The following is an 18,627-nucleotide window of genomic DNA, read 5'->3' on the forward strand; positions in this document are numbered from 1 at the left end:
CTGGCTCCTCCTGACTCAGCCGAAGGGGGATGGTGAATAATGCATCACCCGGGAGAGGCGCGGGGCTGCGGAGCTCGGCTGAGCGCGCAGGGGGAGCCCCTCGGGCTCTCCGTCTGCCTCCATCTTACCGTATCCAGAGACCACACTAAAATGGTGGCCGACGTGGAGACAGGGACGCGCCTTTCTAGTTATGGCCACAGGCAGGATGCTGAGCGCTGTCTAGGTAAGACGCAGAGCTTACCCTTGGAGCGTCCTTTCTGCGCACGTAGCCCTGTGTGCTGACGTCTCTGACGTTCAGGGAGCTAGGTCACAATGCTTTCATTTTTTAAATTTATTTTCTCTATGTATTTTGTTATTTTATTTTACCTGCACAGCTTCACCCCTGTCTTAGGAAATAACCCTTTCTGTCTGCTTTTCTTTCTTTCAGTAAAAGAATCACACCGCCTTTACCTGGTGGGCTCGGCTGCATCTCCCAGTGGCGGTCCTGTTCTCCCCACCTCAAAAATACACAGAAACATGTGGAAATGTTCTGTCATCCAGATTGAAAAGCATATGCACCAAATTTTCACAGACCTGATACTAATGTAGATAAAAGTGCAAAATCCGGAGGGCGAAACCCGCTGTAGAAATCCTGCCTCGTAGACTATAATTTAATCATCGTGTGCCACAGAATGTCTTTGCATAAATTACAACCACAATGATAGCATCACTTTCACAAAAGGTGGCCTCTAATCGATTCGGCTCTCCAAGAGATGGCTGGGTTTTTCAAAGCAGAGAAATGACATCCAACCGTCTTAAAGAGCTGTGGATTGCACTTGGGGCTCCCCAGGCAGGCGCCCATCTTGCAGCCCATCCTGGCTGTTCCCTTGTTCAGCTGGTTTTCTTTTTTAATCTTGACATTTGCTAACCGCTTGGTTTTTATTTTCCGGGAACAGAAGATTATTGGCAACTGGCACCACCCCCAGCCTGGAGGAGGGACGTTTCTAGGATGACCCCCAGAGTGGAGAAATCGCCAAGGTAACCTTTCTGCTATAAATTTCTTCCCCTGCCTCCTTCTTCTGTTCCCTTCCTTTCCCCCATCCCTTGAACAAACATGATTTTTAAATTCTCCTCATTTTCTGTGCTTTGGAGTCTTCTCAGATCTGCACGAGGACAGTTCCTGAGCTGCACCGAGCAGTTCCGGAGCCCCGGCTCCCTCTCCCCGGGCCTAAGCCCCCAAGAAGAGAGCCTTTTTCAGGACCATGGGAGCATGTTTTAAAAGGCTTTCTATTGAAGCGAGGCCGTCAGCCAGCCGTGCGTGTCTGCATTGTGGTGGTCCCAGAGACTTCTGGACAATCCCTTTGAAAGAATAGGGTTGGGAAGATTCTCAGGACAGAAGCGGCTAATTTCCATCCTTAGAGCTTTATCTCACAAAGGATACTTGATAGAAAGAAAAAAATGGGGTCTGTGGAAGCTTTGCTGCTATTTCCAAATGGGTTGACTCTGGATGGAGAGGAATATTTTCACATTTTTCCCAATAGAGGAAAGCTTTTAGTGACAAAAATCCTCAAAGGAGAATGAACATTACACATCACACGTGTATGTGTAAGGGTAGAACTAAATGGTAAAAAACCTAGTGAGTACAAGCACACAATGGGCATTCGGTACAGGTTAAATCAATAAGCAAGAAAAGCTCAAAGTTGTTACTGCTGTTTAAGAGTGGTGATTATTAACAGATGCAAATGTACACTCCCTTTGTCATCACAACAACGTGAAAGTCTTATCTCTGATCATTACCATAGGGACACTTAAATACTTAGTCCTGGGGACAGCATGGTTTGTAGTCATATGTGTTTATGTGCACATGTAAAATGCACCCTGGGCCCCAGGATTGCAAAGCCTCTGACTGTGTCATTTACATTCAGGAGTGGCCCTGATCAACATGGCGCCATAGAATAGTAGAGGGTATTTCAGATAGTACAGTTTTAGAATATAAACGCTTTCCACTGACTCTGTGTATATGTGGAAATTGGAAGTGCTGAGTGAAAAAGAATAATGAAAATAAAGACAGGAAGTATATATACAGCAAACACTTTTTCCTCTCTGCAAATCAGATTATTCCCTTGCACACCCTGCAACCCCCATCTATGATGTCAAATTCAATGGACGGTTGAACGAACAGCCTGAGAATCACCAGCGTGAGAGTGTGCGTGTACATGCTGTGTAACTCAAATTGGGCTGGCCACCACGGCTGTGTATAACCACCCCGGGAAGAGCCCCTCCTGCCTCAGCATTTCTGTGGAAAACGTGCTGAGTGGGACCCAACTTCAGAAATCACATTTGGACTGAGAGAATGGTTTAACCCTTGTCATGAGGGGTCTTCACTCCAGAACACTTGCCAGCTCTGCTTGTCCATTTCCCATTCTTTACAGTTTTTCCTATCACTCCTTGGACTAAAAAAGAAAAATCTATAGGAATGATTCGGTGGGGTTTCTCTTTTGTTCATAAATAAACCTCATCCCTGGATGAGCTCTTTCACACCAGGGAAGTTGCTACCACCTGCTTTGAAGCCAGGCAGATCTGGGCATTCCTTCTCATTTCCGTATTTGCTTTGTGCATGATCTTTTCCCAGCTTCTCTGCTATTTTACCCTTCTTAGTGAGAGCTTCTTTAGCTGCAGAACAGGGGCAATAATGCCTGCCTTGCTGGGTTATAATAGAGAATGCTGTTTATGCAGAAAAATAATACATAGCACTCAATAGGAGCTTAATACGTAGGAGCTATAAACAGACTTTTGTGTGTATATCAATGTATTTCATGCCCATAGTATTTCTTTAAAGCAAGTGCACTCTCTTGAACTAAGCATAAAAAGGTCATTAAATGCCAAAGATGTGCTTATCTGAAAGGTTTGCAAAGCTTTGCAATTGATTTAAAATAAGGAGATGAATTAGCAGGGTCTTAGACCTGCCACTGATTAGACGCAACCTTAGACAGACGATGTCACTTCCCTGGGTCTCAGTAGTAAACAGTTGCTTAACAAATATATATATATATATATTTTTTTTTTGCTGTCATAAAGAATCCAAAATTAGGCAGTGAAATATAGAAGCTACATCGGTAGGGCCTTCTGTGACGCTCAGGTCCTGGAGGGAAGTGTGAGTTGGCACCTTCACCTCCCTCCCCACCAGCGCCTCCAGAAACACTGCTCACGGGAGGCAGGGGCGCTTTTCCTATTTCTACTTCACTCGGTCTAGAGGCCAACCCGGCAGAGTCGTCCTGTTCTTGGATGCAACGTGGCCCTGACCCAGGCTCTAGTGCCGGGTCCGACTGTAGCCTTTCTCCCTCGGGGTGGCTCCCGGTTCCTTGGATTCCCAGTCGGAGCTGAGGAGGGCCCACTCTTCCTCACCACCAGGCCTAGTAGCTGGTGAGAACATCCCCCCATTTCAGGCACTGGGAATCAGCATTCTTTGGCATATGCCTGGATTTGCCGCAAATTCATCCTGCAAAGTCTCTCCTCTTCTGACCCCAAGGGTCCTTGTCCTGACACCCAGAGGGCAGGTCCAGGGCCTCCGGGGGTCCTTCCAGTGCTCCCCTGTCATCTTTTGAATCAGAGCTCATGAGGCCACCCACATAGGCGGGCTGGAGAGGAGTGACAAGAAGCTCCCTGTCGGACAGAAGTGAGCAAAGGCACAGAGGCCCACAGAGACTCCGCACAACCAAAAAGACCAACTTCCGCATTTGCAGGGGACGTGAAGATGCAATACCCTGAGGAACAAAAGGAAGCCTCATCTCTGGAAGCTGGGAGGAAAAACAGGCAGTCTAGACAGCAGAGGCAGGACCGGAGCTGACCAGAAGGCTGGGTCCCAGCAACAATTAGAGACAGGCAGCAGCTGAGGCCCCTTCCCCGAGTGTCAGTTCAATTGCAGTGGCCGCAGAAGGCTCCATTGGCCCGGCAGCCAGCTCCGCAGAGCCATTTGTCCACGAGGAAAATAACAGCCCCAGCCTCATTGCTTTGGGCTGCAGGGAGGACAATGACCCACCATGAAAAGAGTTAAAAAGATTCTGGGGAAGGGGAAAGGCAGGCCCACACGGTGGCAATTCAAGATCTTTTGGATGCCGTGAGCGTGTTCTTTAATTAAGCCCCTCTTCTTCAGCTCATCCTGCAGAAACGCACCTGCTTCCCATCTGCCACCCCAAACGGCGAGCACCAGAATGACTTCACACTGTTACTTTCAGAGTTCCGCTGTGGCCCACAGTGATTTTTCAAGAAAGGCAGCCACAGACTCGCTCACTCTTTCTCTTTCTCCCTTGCTCTGAAAGATTCTATAAAAACCACATTAAAAAGTGTGTGAGCCAAGAAATTTCATTTATCAAAGGGAGAAGGTCATACATAGCATTCATTCTAAGAACATCAGGCATATGGCCAGCCCTGGACACAAGGCATGAAGACCAGAGGCCCCTTTAGTGACCTCGACGCTATTTTATCGCCCAAAATGCATCTGTGCCTGAGAGCTGGGACACACCGTATTTCCCTCTAACAAAATAATTGTATTTTCTGCAGGAGCATGTAACAAACAGTGAAGGGTGGTGACGTGGGCTTATGTTATTTGCCGAACAACCCAGTTCTGTTTGGTGTGACTGCGGTGGTTGTTATTTTAGGGGGTTCAGCGCTTATTCCATTCTGCCAGCTGGTCTCGTTCACATGGGCCTGCCGCAGGCACGAGCCCGTGCCCTGTCATCTGCCACCTTGGAAATCATGTTATTGCCAGAACTGTGTTGGGGCCTTGCTTGAGGGCCTGTCCCCTACCCTCTTCACAGATGTTCCTGCGCCTTCCAGGAGCGGACTGAACGTGTGCTGTTTCCCTTTCCTTCCTGGGCCTGGTGTCTCCAAAACTCAAGGAGGCTGCAGTGAAACCAGCCTGTCCCAGGTTCCTCTGGCGCCCGAAGGGGCTCAAACTATCCAGACGACAGTGGCTGATTCCCAGCCACCCATCCCTTTGTACTATTGTGCCCTGTTGAAGAAGTGGCCCATATTATGAACAGGAGAGCTAAGGTCATGAACAATTTGTGCAGGAGTACAAAGAAAGTGCAAGTCAGGGCCTGGTGCGGTGGCTCACACCTGTAATCCCAGCACTTTGGGAGGCTGAGGCGTGGATCACGAGGTCAAGAGTTTGAGACTTGCCTGACCATCATGGTGAAACCCCACGTCTACTAAAAATACAAAAATTAGCAAGGGGTGGTGACAGGTGCCTGTAATCCCAGCTACTCAGGAGGCTGAGGCAGGAGAATTGCTTGAACCTGGGAGGCGGAGGTTGCGGTGAGTCGAGATCACACCATTGCACTCCAGCCTGGACAACAGAGCAGGACTCCGTCTCAACAACAACAAAAAAAAAAAAAAGAAAGAAAAGAAAAAAGAAAGTGCAAGTCAGAGATCCTTGTCTCAGCTCCTTGTCTTGAAAAATGACTCCATGCCCTGAGATGCTATAAATGGAACAGTGTGAAGTGGTTTCTCCCCAAGAAACTGCCCCCTGATGGGTTCTCCCATTAGACACCTGCTCCTCCAAGCCTGGTCTTCTCTCTGCATCCACTTCCCCTCTGCCTCCCCCGCCCACCATGCAAGCGTCTCCTTGTCACACACGTGATCTCTGGTCCCACCTTGCACTTGGTGCTGGAGGCTCTGGTCCCCTCTGCCTCTGTCTCCCGTTGTCTCTGACGTCAGCTTTCACACTCCCGGGTCTTGCTTGCTCAGGAACTCTATGTATGCGCTTGTTCTCTGATTATTTGATTATTCCATTATCAGCCCAAAGCTCACTGGGTCTATAGGGCTGAGAGGTCATTTTTATTATATTATTTTAATTATTCAGATAAAAGACTCCCAGGCACAGATTTATCACTACTGCCTAAAGAAAAACAGAGACACACGTAATTCCACTTTGAAAATCCACACTTAAAAGCAAAAATATGATTCAGTTGAAGGTATTCAGAAAAAAAAATTGCACATTGAAAAAGCCTGATGGTTTTTAGCATTCCAAATAAATTGTGTACAGTTATGGTCATTTTTTGACTGTTTTCAGGACTGCGAGCTGACCATTATCTCTCTTTTTCAGATAACAAAATGTGTCTATCATCTCCCAGAGTGTGAACTAATCTGGTGACTGGAAACAAACAACCCAACAAAGAAACAAAAGAAGATCTGTCAAGAAAGAGCTGACTTTTCAAGTGGTGCGTAACGTTCCTTAAAACAGAGGTGATGGGTAGGTAGAGACAAAATCATCAAACATCCAGGCTGGACTTGTTTAGCTCTGGGCAGCAATCTGTTTGATTTCATGATAAAACGAGCCTTGAAATCAGGGGTTCAATTTCACAAACTAAACAGACCTGTGTGCACACACACGTGCACACCATGTGTGTCCCAATGCACACATGCACAACCCATTTCGTAGGGTTCTAACAGAATTCTCTCTGCAGGAAAAGCGCTCAGTCTTGCTGATTTGTGGCTTTCTCTGGTTTGCCTCCGGTTGGGCCTCATGATGCAGGACTGGCCAAGGCGTTAGGTCAGAGCTGGAATATGCCAAGCTCTTCCCCAACCCTTCTCCATGCCCAGGGCCGGGTAGTGGTTAGAAGGGTAAGCATGACACACCCAGAGACTCATCCCCTCTACGGCGTCTTCTGTCTTGCCTCTTTCCACTATGGGCCTTTCTTCTTAGAGTAACTTTTGATCTCGCTCACGGGTTGTCCACTTCTTAGGACTGGCCATGTTTCACAATTCCTCCAATTGCCTTTCTTCCCCTAAGGCTCTCCCTTTTCCTGGATGTTCTCATTGACACCTGTATAAGAGTTTTCCAGAGAAACAGGATCAACAGCATATATAGGGTTATACAGAAAGGTATTTATGATGAGGGATTGGCTCAAATAATGGTGGGGCCAGAGAAGCCCCACAATCTGCCACCTGAGAGCTAGAGGCCCAGCAAAGCTGTCATGTGGTTCCAGTCCAAGCCCAAAGGCCTAAGAACCAGGACCACTGACATGCAAGGACGGGGAAGATGGATGTCTCAGGTCGAGCAGAGAGGAAATTCACCCTTCCTCTGCCTTTTTGTTCTATTCAAGCCCTTAGCAGATTGCATGGTGCCCATCCACATTGGTGAGGGTGATCTTTGCTCAGCTTACTGAATCAAATGCCAATCCCGTCCAGAAGCGCCTTCACAGATATGCTCAGTAGGAAAGTTTTACCAGGTATCTGGGCATCCCTAAGCCCAGACACATCATCAACTGAACCATCATAACACCTAAGACTTTAACTTCCAATTGTATGCTGGTGTTTATGAAAGGTTGACAGGCAGCTCCTCCCTCTGTGTTGAATCCCGGATGGTTTCAAAGCCTGCTGGTCAGCTCTGTTCCATTCTGCAGACACCACAACCTCCAACCATCCAAATAAAGTAAGTGTCCGTGCTTGCTCTGCTTCTGACCTGTCCTTCACAACCTGCTCCTTCTCCAAATTACCTATGTGTAATTTATGACATTCTCATTATGAGCCCAAAGTAGAAATCCAATACAAACACACACACACACACTTTCTCTCTCTCTCTCTCTCTCCCTATGTCCCCTTAATTTGTTTTCTGGATCCTGCTTCTTCTGCTGCTGAAACATTTCTGGAACCTCCCTTTCCTCTCATGCCCACTACCATTGCCAAAGTTTAGGTACTCATCAATTCTTGCCAATGTGATTTCTAAAGCACCTCATGGGTGTCTTATATCGAGGTCCCTCCTTATTCTCCCCTCTATCTTCCACTCTGACCCTAGACTGGTTTTTCACATATAAAGCTCTTGTTTTTCAGCACTTATAGAAAAGGCTTCTCAGCATGGCACTCGAGACTTTGCAAATGTGCTTTCAACCACTCCATGCACCTGTGCAGACTCCTAGCCACCACGCCCCTCTCTTCAACACCTGTGGCCCATCACCAAGAGGCTGCCCTCAGTCCTTTTCAACTCTGCGTGTGTCCCTCCACTAGGAATGCCTTTCCTCTCCCAGCCTTGGCAAAGTACACCTTCTCTTGTAATGCTGTTTGCTGTATACAGTAGTTTACATGCCCCAGGCTCAGGAAGTTAGGTCTTGTGAATACAAGTAAGGCGCTTGTCATGAGCTTCTCACCTGTCTCTAACTCGGGATGTCTGACCCTTTCTCATGTGTAGCTTGGTGCAGGCTCAGGATAAAATGAGGCGGGTGGGCAGTGCTGAACGTGGAGATGGTTCTGGGAAGCCTCTGTGTGATTAATATCACAAGGCCTCGGGTAAAGACCCCGGCAGCCTCTCCTTCCCCTGCCTGGTCTCTGCCAGGGGAAATGGCGTCCTTGCCATCCTCACTGCCACACCGTGTTCCTGTTTGCTACAAGGACACAATCAGCATCATTACCCCATTCTCCTCAAAGCACTTTCCATCGGTTTTCTTATTCAAGGCAATGGTTTTTAATCCCATTACGCAAATGAGGAGATGAAGATTCAGACAGAGCAGGCAGTTTTTCAAGGCGGCGGTTCACCCTCTGATTCTCTGGACTAGAGTCACCTTGTAAAAGCTCTGCCTCCCTCCTCTGATCTCTCTCCTTTCCCCCATCCTCTTTTCTCAAACATGTGTCACCTCTGTCTTATTCTCCGGCCACTCACCCCACCATCCTTTCTTGGCTCACATCTGAAGTATTCCAGGCTATCAGATTAGGTAAAAATTCAAAGACGAGAAAATGGCAAGCACGGAAACAAAATTTTGGCCGAGATGAGTGGCAGCATCAGAAGGAATCCTCCCCCCACGAATCCCTCCGCCCCCATCAAGCTGCACCCGCTCATAAACGACCAGCCTCACTCTGACCTCCTGTGTCTTCCACATGCTATTGATCTTATATTTGTTCTCTGCATCTTGAACAAAATAATGGGGTTGATGTTCTCCAGAGGATTTGACTACACTCATATAAAGTCTCTAATTAAAGAGAGCATGCAACGTTTATCAAACTTCAGTGGAAAAGGATTTCCCGGAAGACCTTTGGAAAGGTGTATCCATTCTCATCTCTAGTCATGGTGCCTGGGTAGGTCTGCGCAGGAGCCTGGACTGTCAGGGGGTTCCTGATGCAGGTCAACAGGAGTCTCACTTTGAAAGTCACTGGCGAAAGAAGAATTGACTTTGGCTTTAGACAACCTTGGTTCAGACCTTACCTTTGCCTTTGCAAATACTAGAATTTTGAACGAATTGCTCATTTTTATTCAACTTTTCATTTTATTTTGAAAATAAAAGCTTCTCTTTTCATTTTATTTTGACTTTCAGTTTTTTTCTCTTAGAAAACAACACAAAATGAAACCTACCTCAAGGCATTATTGCCAGAATAAAATAAAATCAATTTGATTAATCCATTAAATTATGAAATAAAAGTAGCCATCCTATGTGGCTTTTCATATAAATAGAATAAATGCTTTTTTTTTTTACATCAGAATAAATATTTTATAAAGGTCTAATTATTCATAAAGGAAAATATAATCCATTAAGAAAGTGGTTGTTTTATTTAGTTTGAGAATTACATGCTATTAATGTGTTTGTATCATTAGAAATTCTGCAGAGATCCCTACAGAAAATAATTATAACCATTTCCTTTTATATCAACTTTGGCGGTGTGGTAGCAAGTCTCCTGAAGGTACTGCTTCTGACACCTCTTGGAAATCCTGTGTGCATGACTACAAGCATTATTTGAATGCTTGGCTGAGTTCAGGAGAGTGAAGAACTGAGTGTTGGGAGATACTGGGAAGACACAGAAATGCTTTTCCAATTTGTGCACCGAGGGATTGGGAGCAATCACCACAGGAGACAGAAGTTGAGTCCTTGAATCCTTGGGTCAGAAATCAAAACTTATACCCATCTTCTTCTCTACCTATCCAACTAAGCCTGGCTTTGGCTGGGCTAAACCCTCACTGAAAAGTATGCAAAAAAACCTGCCTACTACCTCAGGGGGCTGGAGCGAATCCCAGGTTGTGTCTACATGGGTGAGTGCGGATTACGTAAAACACAGGTGGTGGGAACTTCCTTGAACGTTTGTAACCACGGACCTAACTCCTAAACGGTGAGGGCTGTGATGGAGATGATCAAGCCTGGGAAGCCTGGCACCCCCGGTGGGAACACATGCACACCACTCTGGGAAAACAAGCTCCCCTGCATCCGCAGTCCCCAAACTCATGTGGAAAAGACATTTAAAAACGGAAATATTGTTATTAGAAAAGATAAAGGATGCTTCAAAAATACAAGATGGATTCTGGAAAAAAATAAATGGAACCCGTTAAAAAGGTATCATTGAAATTAGGATAATTCAAATGAGAGGAACAGCATATATGATACTCATGAAAAAAGAAATAATGTGTGGTAGAAGAGATTTGAATAATTTATCCCATATCGAGCAAAAAGAGATGAAGGTATTTCTAACAGGTAAACCTCATATTACCTGTTAGAAGTAACCTATCGCTAATTAGAGAGCCAAATAAAGAAAACGGAAAAAAAAAGTTGAAGAGGGGCAATAGTCACAGAAATAATAAATATTTTTCCCACTACTTATGAAAGAATGGAGTCTGGAGAATCAGGAATCTCAGTAAGTCCTAAGAAAAATAAATGAGTACATACCTAAACTCACTACAGTGAAATTGCACGCTACCCAATACAAGACATGATTAAAACACACACACACACACACACACACACACACACACACACACACACACACTGAGAAAAAGCAGGCCCCCAATAAAGAAAAAACAATTAGTCTGATAGTAGACGTCTCAACAGTCATCAGGGAGGCTGGGGTTTACTGTGACTGCCTAAATTAAAGTCCATTCCCAGGGACATCCCAAATGGCCAAATAACCATCCCTGCTTGTTTACAGAGCGCAAACGTTGAATTTGCAGTGGACCGCCCCTCTACCTCCACCTCACTGAGCTCTGAGGCAAATGGATTCCCCTATCATAAAGTAGGAATGAGTATCTGAAAGAAGCCTTTCCTGATTCCCTGTAAAAGTTCATTCAACAGGAGGAAGGGGAGTCTTCCCAGCCTTCACCACCTGTGGAAGGCAATGGCCTTGCTGTGGAAGACACCGATAAGTAAGAAGCTGCTCATGGAGCCCATAAGATTAAAGACAATATTGAAGCTGACTCCTTGGCTGCCTGCCTGTCTCCTCTTTCTACAGGAGAAGTAAAGGCGTCTTTTAAGGACAAAGATGACAGTCTTTGGGCCTGGCAGTGTCCTTGTCTAGAGACATACAGAATAATAGAAGATACTTAGAAGGATAGTGAATTGATATGTCTTTATTTACCCTCAAAATTCTGTTCCTTTCTACCCTGTTGCTCCCAAGAACGAGCCAGGAAGGGTGTCGCCCACAGCAACAGAGAGTAGATTGTCATCTGAGAACAGTGTCTTGATGAAGACTTTAAAACAAAGACGGATTTTCTTGATCTCCTTAGTCAGACTTAGTTTTGAAAGTCAGACTTTGAAGAGAGAGAAGAGATTTAAAATTTTTAAATCATCCCTTCTGAATGATAAGGCTTTAAGCCCTATCGATTTATTTTTATTTTTTATTTTTATTATTTTTTGAGATGGAGTTTCACTCTTGTTGCCCAGGCTGGAATGCAATGATGTGATCTTGGCTCACAGCAACCTCTGCCTTCCGGGTTCAAGCGATTCTCCTGCCCCAACCTCCTGAGTAGCTGGGATTACAGGCATGTGCCACCATGCCTGGCTACTTTTGTATTTTTAGTAGAGATGGTGTTTCTCCATGTTGGTCAGGCTGCTCTTGAATTCCCAACCTCAGGTGATCTGCCTGCCTCAGCTTCTCAAAGTGCTGGGACTACAGGTGTGAGCCACGGCACCCGGCTGGGCCATATCAATTTAATCATGATCACAGTGTTAGTGCTTTCCACAGAGAGTCTCCTGTGAGTAGAGAGAGGGAGAGAGTGAGAGAGAGGTTGAGGCTGAGGTCTGTTAGGGCCTTGGACTTGTCCTGGCAAAGTGGAGACTGCAGGAGAGAAGGAGAGGAGGCGTAAGGTGCTGGGTGTGGATGGTGGAGAAATGCCAGGTGGGCTGGTATCGCGTAGCTCTTTTCATAGCTACTTGATTGTATCATTACTTTTACATCACTTTCTCACCGGGCATGGTGGCGTGTGCCTGTAGTCCCAGCTACGCAGGAAGCTGAGGCTGGAGGATCTCTTGAGCCCAGGAGTTCTGGGCTGTAGTGTGCTATGCTGAACAGGTGTCCACACTAAGTTTGGCATCAGTATGGTGACCTCCCGGGAGTGGGGGACCACCAGGTTGCCTAAGGAGGGGTGAACCGGCCCAGGTAGGAAACGAAGCAGGTCAAAACTCCCGTGCTGATCAGTAGTGGGATTGCGCCTGTGAATAGCCACTGCATTCCAGCCTGGGCAACATGGCAAGACCTCATCTCTTAAAAAAAAAAAAGAAAAACCATCGCTTTCTCAGAGAGAACTACTGTGATCATCCAACACTACATAGTACCCTTCTTCCCCCTCTATAGCCCTATTTTATTAGGCTTTCTTTGCCTTGATGCTTATGTCATATGCCTGTATGCTGACAGGGTTAATGTCAGCTCTCTCCCTGGAGCACCTTCTCTGTTCTCTCTGGACGCAGCTGACCATAACGTTTATTCAATCTGTGACTGGGAAGGAAGCTAAGATTCAAAGGTGCTCTTCTCTGCTTGCCTCCGGGACTAGGGCAGGAGAATGCTTTGTAGAGTGTCTTTTACGCCATTATGGTCAAACTGGCACAATCAGACAAAGGAGAGGCTCCCACATTGATCTCCCTGAAGAAGTCAATGATGTGAAGGTGATAAAGTATAAGAAAGACAACAAATCTGGTCAACTGAGTTGGACAGAGATCAGCTCTGCACTCCCAAGGCCGTGGGAACCTGGCCTGAATCTGTGGAGTGTCGATTTTCTGTTATACTCTGAGCCCCACCATAGTTAGAAACATCATTATGTGGAAAGAAATTCCCAATGGTTCCTAAACATCCTTCTCCTCCTTTAACAAATAAAGACATATGCATTTTGCATTAATACTGTGGAATAAATAATGAATTATAAATGGAATAGAAGTTATAATATAGTGATGTGATGTCTGCATAGATTTTTATGGTCCCTGGAGTAAATCCCTTTAGAAACACACATTATTTTCTCTGTTTAAAGATATTCACAACTCTTTGTTAATCCAGCTCGCCATACTCATCGAGGGACACAGGGAGGGAAAATGTATTTGGAATTCTATGGGCTCCATTCTTCCATTGCTTTTCAATTAGAGACACCATTCGTCTTGTGTGCTTTATCTCTTGCAACATTCTCCCATGTGCTGCTGGAAGATAACACTCCTTTCAGGTCTCCGAAGTTGCTGGGTTTTACTGCGTGTGTCCTAACACCCACAGGTGTATGTAATCTCACTGTAACAGAATGTTGTCATGTCTTGTTGACTAATTAAGCACCCTCGCTCCAAATCTCAGTAGCTGAAAGTTCAAGTGTTAAATGGTGGGATACTGAATCCAGGAGGCAGTGAATGAGGAGGCGACTCGGGCCCTGGCTGGGTTTTTACTTCTTGTTCTTCTGTTGTATTATTTTGTCTCTGTCTTGCCAGGTGCTGCCTGGTTGAAGATGCCAGTAGGCTCGACACAGAGCCAAATATATTGTCCAAATGCGAGATCAGAAACTAGATCATATGTGATAAAAGACAGCTATTTATTTTATCTTGGTGTTACATCAGGAAAGTATGAAATGATATAATCCATTTATTTGGTTACTCACATAACCAATACTGAGTGTCTGCTGTGTGCCAGACACAGAGAAAATACCAGGGCTAAATTGATCCATGAACACACAATCCAGTTGGGGAGAAAGACAAGTAGCAGATGATTGTTGGACAGCATAGTGAGAATTGGAAGAGACTTGTTTATGAGTCTTGGAAGTAGGAGTTGAATTCAGAGAAGGTGACATTTGAGCAGTGTAAGGACCAGTTGGATGAATAGTGAAAACGGAAGCAGGAGAAAAGCAGAATTTAGAAGATCATAAAGGACTTCCCGTTCTACAGCAAAACCTTGGGCTTCTACTCAAGGACTTGAGGAGTTATTGAAGATTTCAACTGAGAAGCTTCGAGAGGAATCTTGAGACCAAGCTAGTGCCCCTCGATTGCTGTGTGAAAGGATGGACTCAATGGGAGGAAAGAATCAGACCAGTTGAGAGGACGCTAAAGAAAAAGAAAAGAGGTGATGAAAGACTGGGCTATAACAGCGATGACAGATTCTCAAGTTATGGAAGAAGCACAGGTATGGGGCTGAGCAGGTCACTGGAGTAAGGAGAGTTGGAGTCTGCTTTGGCTACCTTGCATGGAAATGATGATGGTTGTTGAATCAAGGAATGCAGAAAAAAAGACACTGTTTAGAGATGACATCATGATTTCAGTATGAATCAATTTTCGTTTGAGGCATCAATGAGACACTCAGGAGGAGTGGGCTAGTTAACCACCCACCAGTGCCCGGAGCTCAAGAGGAAGGTCAGGACTGGGATAAAGGTAAGTCGGAAACATTCCAGGACAGTTAAAAACCCGGTACATATGCAGTGAGAATAACAGCAGCAAGATATAACTGTACAATACTGGTCAATAATAAAATTTAAAGAAAACCAGGAAGGTAGACTTGGAGCAAGCATGCAGAGAGGTATGAAGGATCCAGAAACAAGTAATGTCCCAAAAGTTAACATGGCAGGGAACGGATATATGATTTCCAGACACCATAGAATGTGTCTGTCCTACTAGCATACAGCCCTATTCCCTGGTCACTATGTGAGGCAGTAGATGTGGTAATTAGCTGGGGTGTGAGGATATTTCAAAATGTATACATATACCAAAACAACACATTGTGCACTTTAAATAAATAAAATTTCAATTTGTCAGTGATACACCGATGAAGCCAAAAAAAAATGGCAGCCAGGTACAGTGGCTCAGGCCTGTAATGCCAGCTCTTCTGGAGGCTGAGGGGAGTGAATCTCTTGAGTCCAGGAGTTTGAGACTAGTCTGGGCATCATGGTAAACCCCATTTTTACAAAAAATGCAGAAACATTAAGCATGGTGGCACATGCCTGTGGTCCCGGCTATACTGGAAGCTAAAGTGGAAGGATTACTTGAGCCCAGGAAGTCAAGGCTGCAGTGAGCCGTGATTACACCACTGCACTTAGCCTGGGTGACAGAGTGAGACCCTGTCTTAAAAAAAATAATAAATAAAGAAGAAGAAGAAGAGTGGTGAGGAATTGTCAGTGAATGTATGGGGAGAAAATGAAACAGAGAAGACAATTTCTAAGTTTTTCAGCCTTCTTGTCTTGAAAGAAGAGAGATTCTTTGATAGAAATAGGACTCTTGAAGAAGCAATGCTTCTCAGCATATAAAAATGCCTTTTAAAAAAGTAGTGATTTTGATTTCCCAAAGAAGAAATAGTTTTAGAGTGTACCAGAAGACTACTATAAACTTTTTACCTAAAATGTCTCTTTAAATTTTGTGTATTCACTTAGCAATGAACTTTGCACAGCCTTGATGTTAGTTCCTCAGTGAATTCTCATTCACTTTCACACCGCTGTGCCACCAATGCAATTGCCATTTCAATGCAAACCCAACTGTGGTGGTCCTACCTCACCTGTCAGGAGCAATTTCGTAACAGAGAGCAGCAGTGAGGTCTCATATAACTAATATTTCATCACTTTTACAGAAGAGACAAGAGTGCATTCATTAGTATACTATGAAATATTACTGTAAATAAGTAAAATTAAGTTATACTTGTCAAAATAAATGAACACTGCACATACCATGATTCAGTGTCCCTAGTTCTTTTAATTACCTTTTCTTCTTACTTGCTAATTTGTGAAATTTGCTAACTCACAATGGGCTCCCTTGTCATTAGTGAGAATGAGCCTGGTTTTGCTGGAATACAAAGGGCTTTGCACACCCTGCATAGCATGGCTCCTGCCATTCTGTACCTGGAGCACCATGTTGACTAATTGATAGATGCTTTTTCTCTCATCAAGTTTGTTGCAAGCTACATGTTAATTATCACCTTTTGAAATCGGTGATTAGGAGATGCATGTTATCCAGTCAAATGGAAATACACCATTTTGCTCTAAAATAGGAAATTCCAGTGCAGAGTTATAATGGCTAAAATGGTTGCCTTATTTTTAGTGTTATGCCTTAATGTTTAATGCTGTGTGTTTTCTATGAATGCAAAGAACAGACAATTGTGCTAGTTTCAAATTTGTTGCTCTGCTGAGCCCACATTAATGATCCATCACCTGGAAAAATATAGAAGTCCTTTTGGCCTATGTGAAGCATGGTAAAGCTTTAAATCCAGGCAATATTTATTGAGTACCTACTTTTGGTATGTATGCACTCCCTTGCAATTGTATATAAACTGTCTGATTAATCCTCACAGTACTTAGTGAGTTAGGCAGTTTGAGTTTCCTTTTATGAGTAAGGAGTCTCAAAGGAGTTAAATAGACTTACCAAGTTCATGCACTTGGTGAATTACAGATGGGAACACACATCTTTCCATTATGTGTTTTACCTTCTTATGGTTTGATATCAGCTTATGTCAAACTGCCCGTAGATTGCATATTATTGTTAAGAAATACATGGATTTGGATGATAAATAAATAGGATACATGAAGAGAAAGACTGGGGAGGGGGTGTAGGAGAATCGTTAGCAGCAAGCATTGAGGAAAGGCTTACACAGTTGTCTCATTTCTAATTTTTATTCTTTTTTGTTAGAAAAAGAAAGATGTTTAAGAAAATCGAGAAAAGTAAAATGACAAAAGAAATACCTGTCAGTGTTGCATTTGGGTATTTTACCTTTGAATTTTTTTCTCCAAGTACCAAAGATATTAAAACTCTTGTAAGGCCTTTGACAGGGCTCTGATCAGATAGAACTTTATACTTTTCCCAGAACGTTTGCTGACACTCTGGAGCCTTCTGTGAAAGAGAGTGGAAAGGAGTCTGCCTGACTCTCCAAGAGTAGGTCATACAGTTTTCTTCCTGCTTTTTCTCTGACATCTTGGTCCACTGGGGTTGCTATAACAAAGTACTATAACTGGGTGGCTTAGGAATGGCCAGCATTTATTCTTACAGTCTGGAAGCTGGAAGTCTGAGACCAGGATCCAGCATGGTAAGGTTCTGGTGAGGGCTCTCTTCCTGACTTGCAGATGGCCGCCTTCTGGCTGTGTTCTCACATGGTAAGGAGAGAGCAAAACAGGTAACAAGCTCTGTTTTGACTCTTCTAAGGCCACTTACTCTACTCATGAGGGTTCTATCCTCATAACCTCATCTAATCCTAATTAGCTGTCAATGGCCCTCCCTCCTAATACCATCATATTGGTGGGGTAGGGTTTCAACATATGAATTTGGGAGGATACCAACATTCAAACTATAACACCTCCGTTGGGCTATGCACATAGGAAGCCCAGAACTCTCACATAATGAGATAATGAGTGTTCTCCCTGATGCTATCAGGCTGGAGACACCACATGGAGGTGGAGAAACTGAGGAGCCCGAGGTATTCCCAGTATTAACACTAGCTCTGTGAGTCTGCAAACCTAAAAACACTGCAGTGCCCAGCCTTGAGCCAGCTCAGCTTCCTCCAGCAGAAGCAGAAAGATGCTGTCATCATGTAGACTCTCCCCAGTTGCAGATTTTTGAGAAAAATTAATAAATGTTGACCTTGCTTTAAGCCACTACATTTTAAGTGGTTTGTCACATAGTCATAGTAACTAGAACACACTCATGATATTTTTGTATCAGGCATCATAATTTAATGTATATATTATCTAAAAGACTGTTCCTGATAAATTTCTGTGGTGTTATTATAATGTTCATATAACAAGAAAAAAAATTATGTTAAAACTGCTTACTTTTAAACTTCTAATACAATCATAAACAAAATTTGTTTGACAGAGATTTTACTGTGGCCAGTTCAATGGGATATGTTTTGCTGAGACGATCTTTAATTCACCCAAGGAAAAATTCTAGGAGTTAAGCCTGTTGATAACCTTCTGTTTAACCAATTACATATATTTTTATATAATACCTAATATTTCCCAGTACTCAGAAATTGAATTTATTTGTTTGCCAATTAGTGATCATCATATCAGGTAACACTTTTATCTTCCGAAAAGTACTGGACTGTTGTTTTTTCAAAGCATTTATGTATCTGATGATATTGTAAAACAATTTGACTAACTACGATTCTTAGCCCACAAATTTCCTACATCAAAATTCTAGAGCTGTGCTGCATAAACTTTTTACCACTTAGTGTTGAGGTGAAGTATAAGTCTAGTCTTGTCTGCCTTTGCAGGTGAGGCACAGACACACACTGAATAAATGCATGTAAGATTTTCTTTTATTAAAACACCAACAGAATCAGTTTGGGTATGGATCTGGTAAGCATTCTGGAGTCTCATCTTTACATATGCAGGTCTTTGTAAACCCAAGGATCTCCCAAACGATGCTCAGTGTCACTAATTGCCCAGTGCGGTCCCCACCCAGCAGCTCTGTGCCTGTTTTTCTGTACCTAGGAACATCTCCCTTTTCATTTATCTTTCTGTGG

The 18,627-nt window shown here is 44.1% G+C and overlaps 1 long non-coding RNA gene across 5 annotated transcripts in view; it reads left to right on the forward strand.

Annotated features, from left to right (window-relative positions):
- LOC105709832 (uncharacterized) overlaps positions 1 to 18,627 on the forward strand; it is a 91,046-nt gene that overhangs the window by 53,941 nt on the left and 18,478 nt on the right. For 3 of the 5 annotated variants that reach the window (XR_002477919.2, XR_002477921.2, XR_002477922.2), the window contains exons 6-7: positions 428 to 1,017; positions 6,086 to 9,622. This is a non-coding gene — a long non-coding RNA (uncharacterized LOC105709832). Of the gene's footprint in view, positions 1 to 427; positions 1,018 to 6,085; positions 9,623 to 18,627 lie in introns of those variants that run through there. The other 2 variants (XR_002477920.2, XR_002477923.2) reach the window with 2 other exon arrangements.

Source organism: Aotus nancymaae, unplaced genomic scaffold (genome assembly GCF_030222135.1).
Source record: "Aotus nancymaae isolate 86718 unplaced genomic scaffold, 86718_ANA_hifiasm-v0.15.2.pri h1tg000057l, whole genome shotgun sequence".
Classification (NCBI taxonomy): Eukaryota; Metazoa; Chordata; class Mammalia; order Primates; family Aotidae; genus Aotus; species Aotus nancymaae.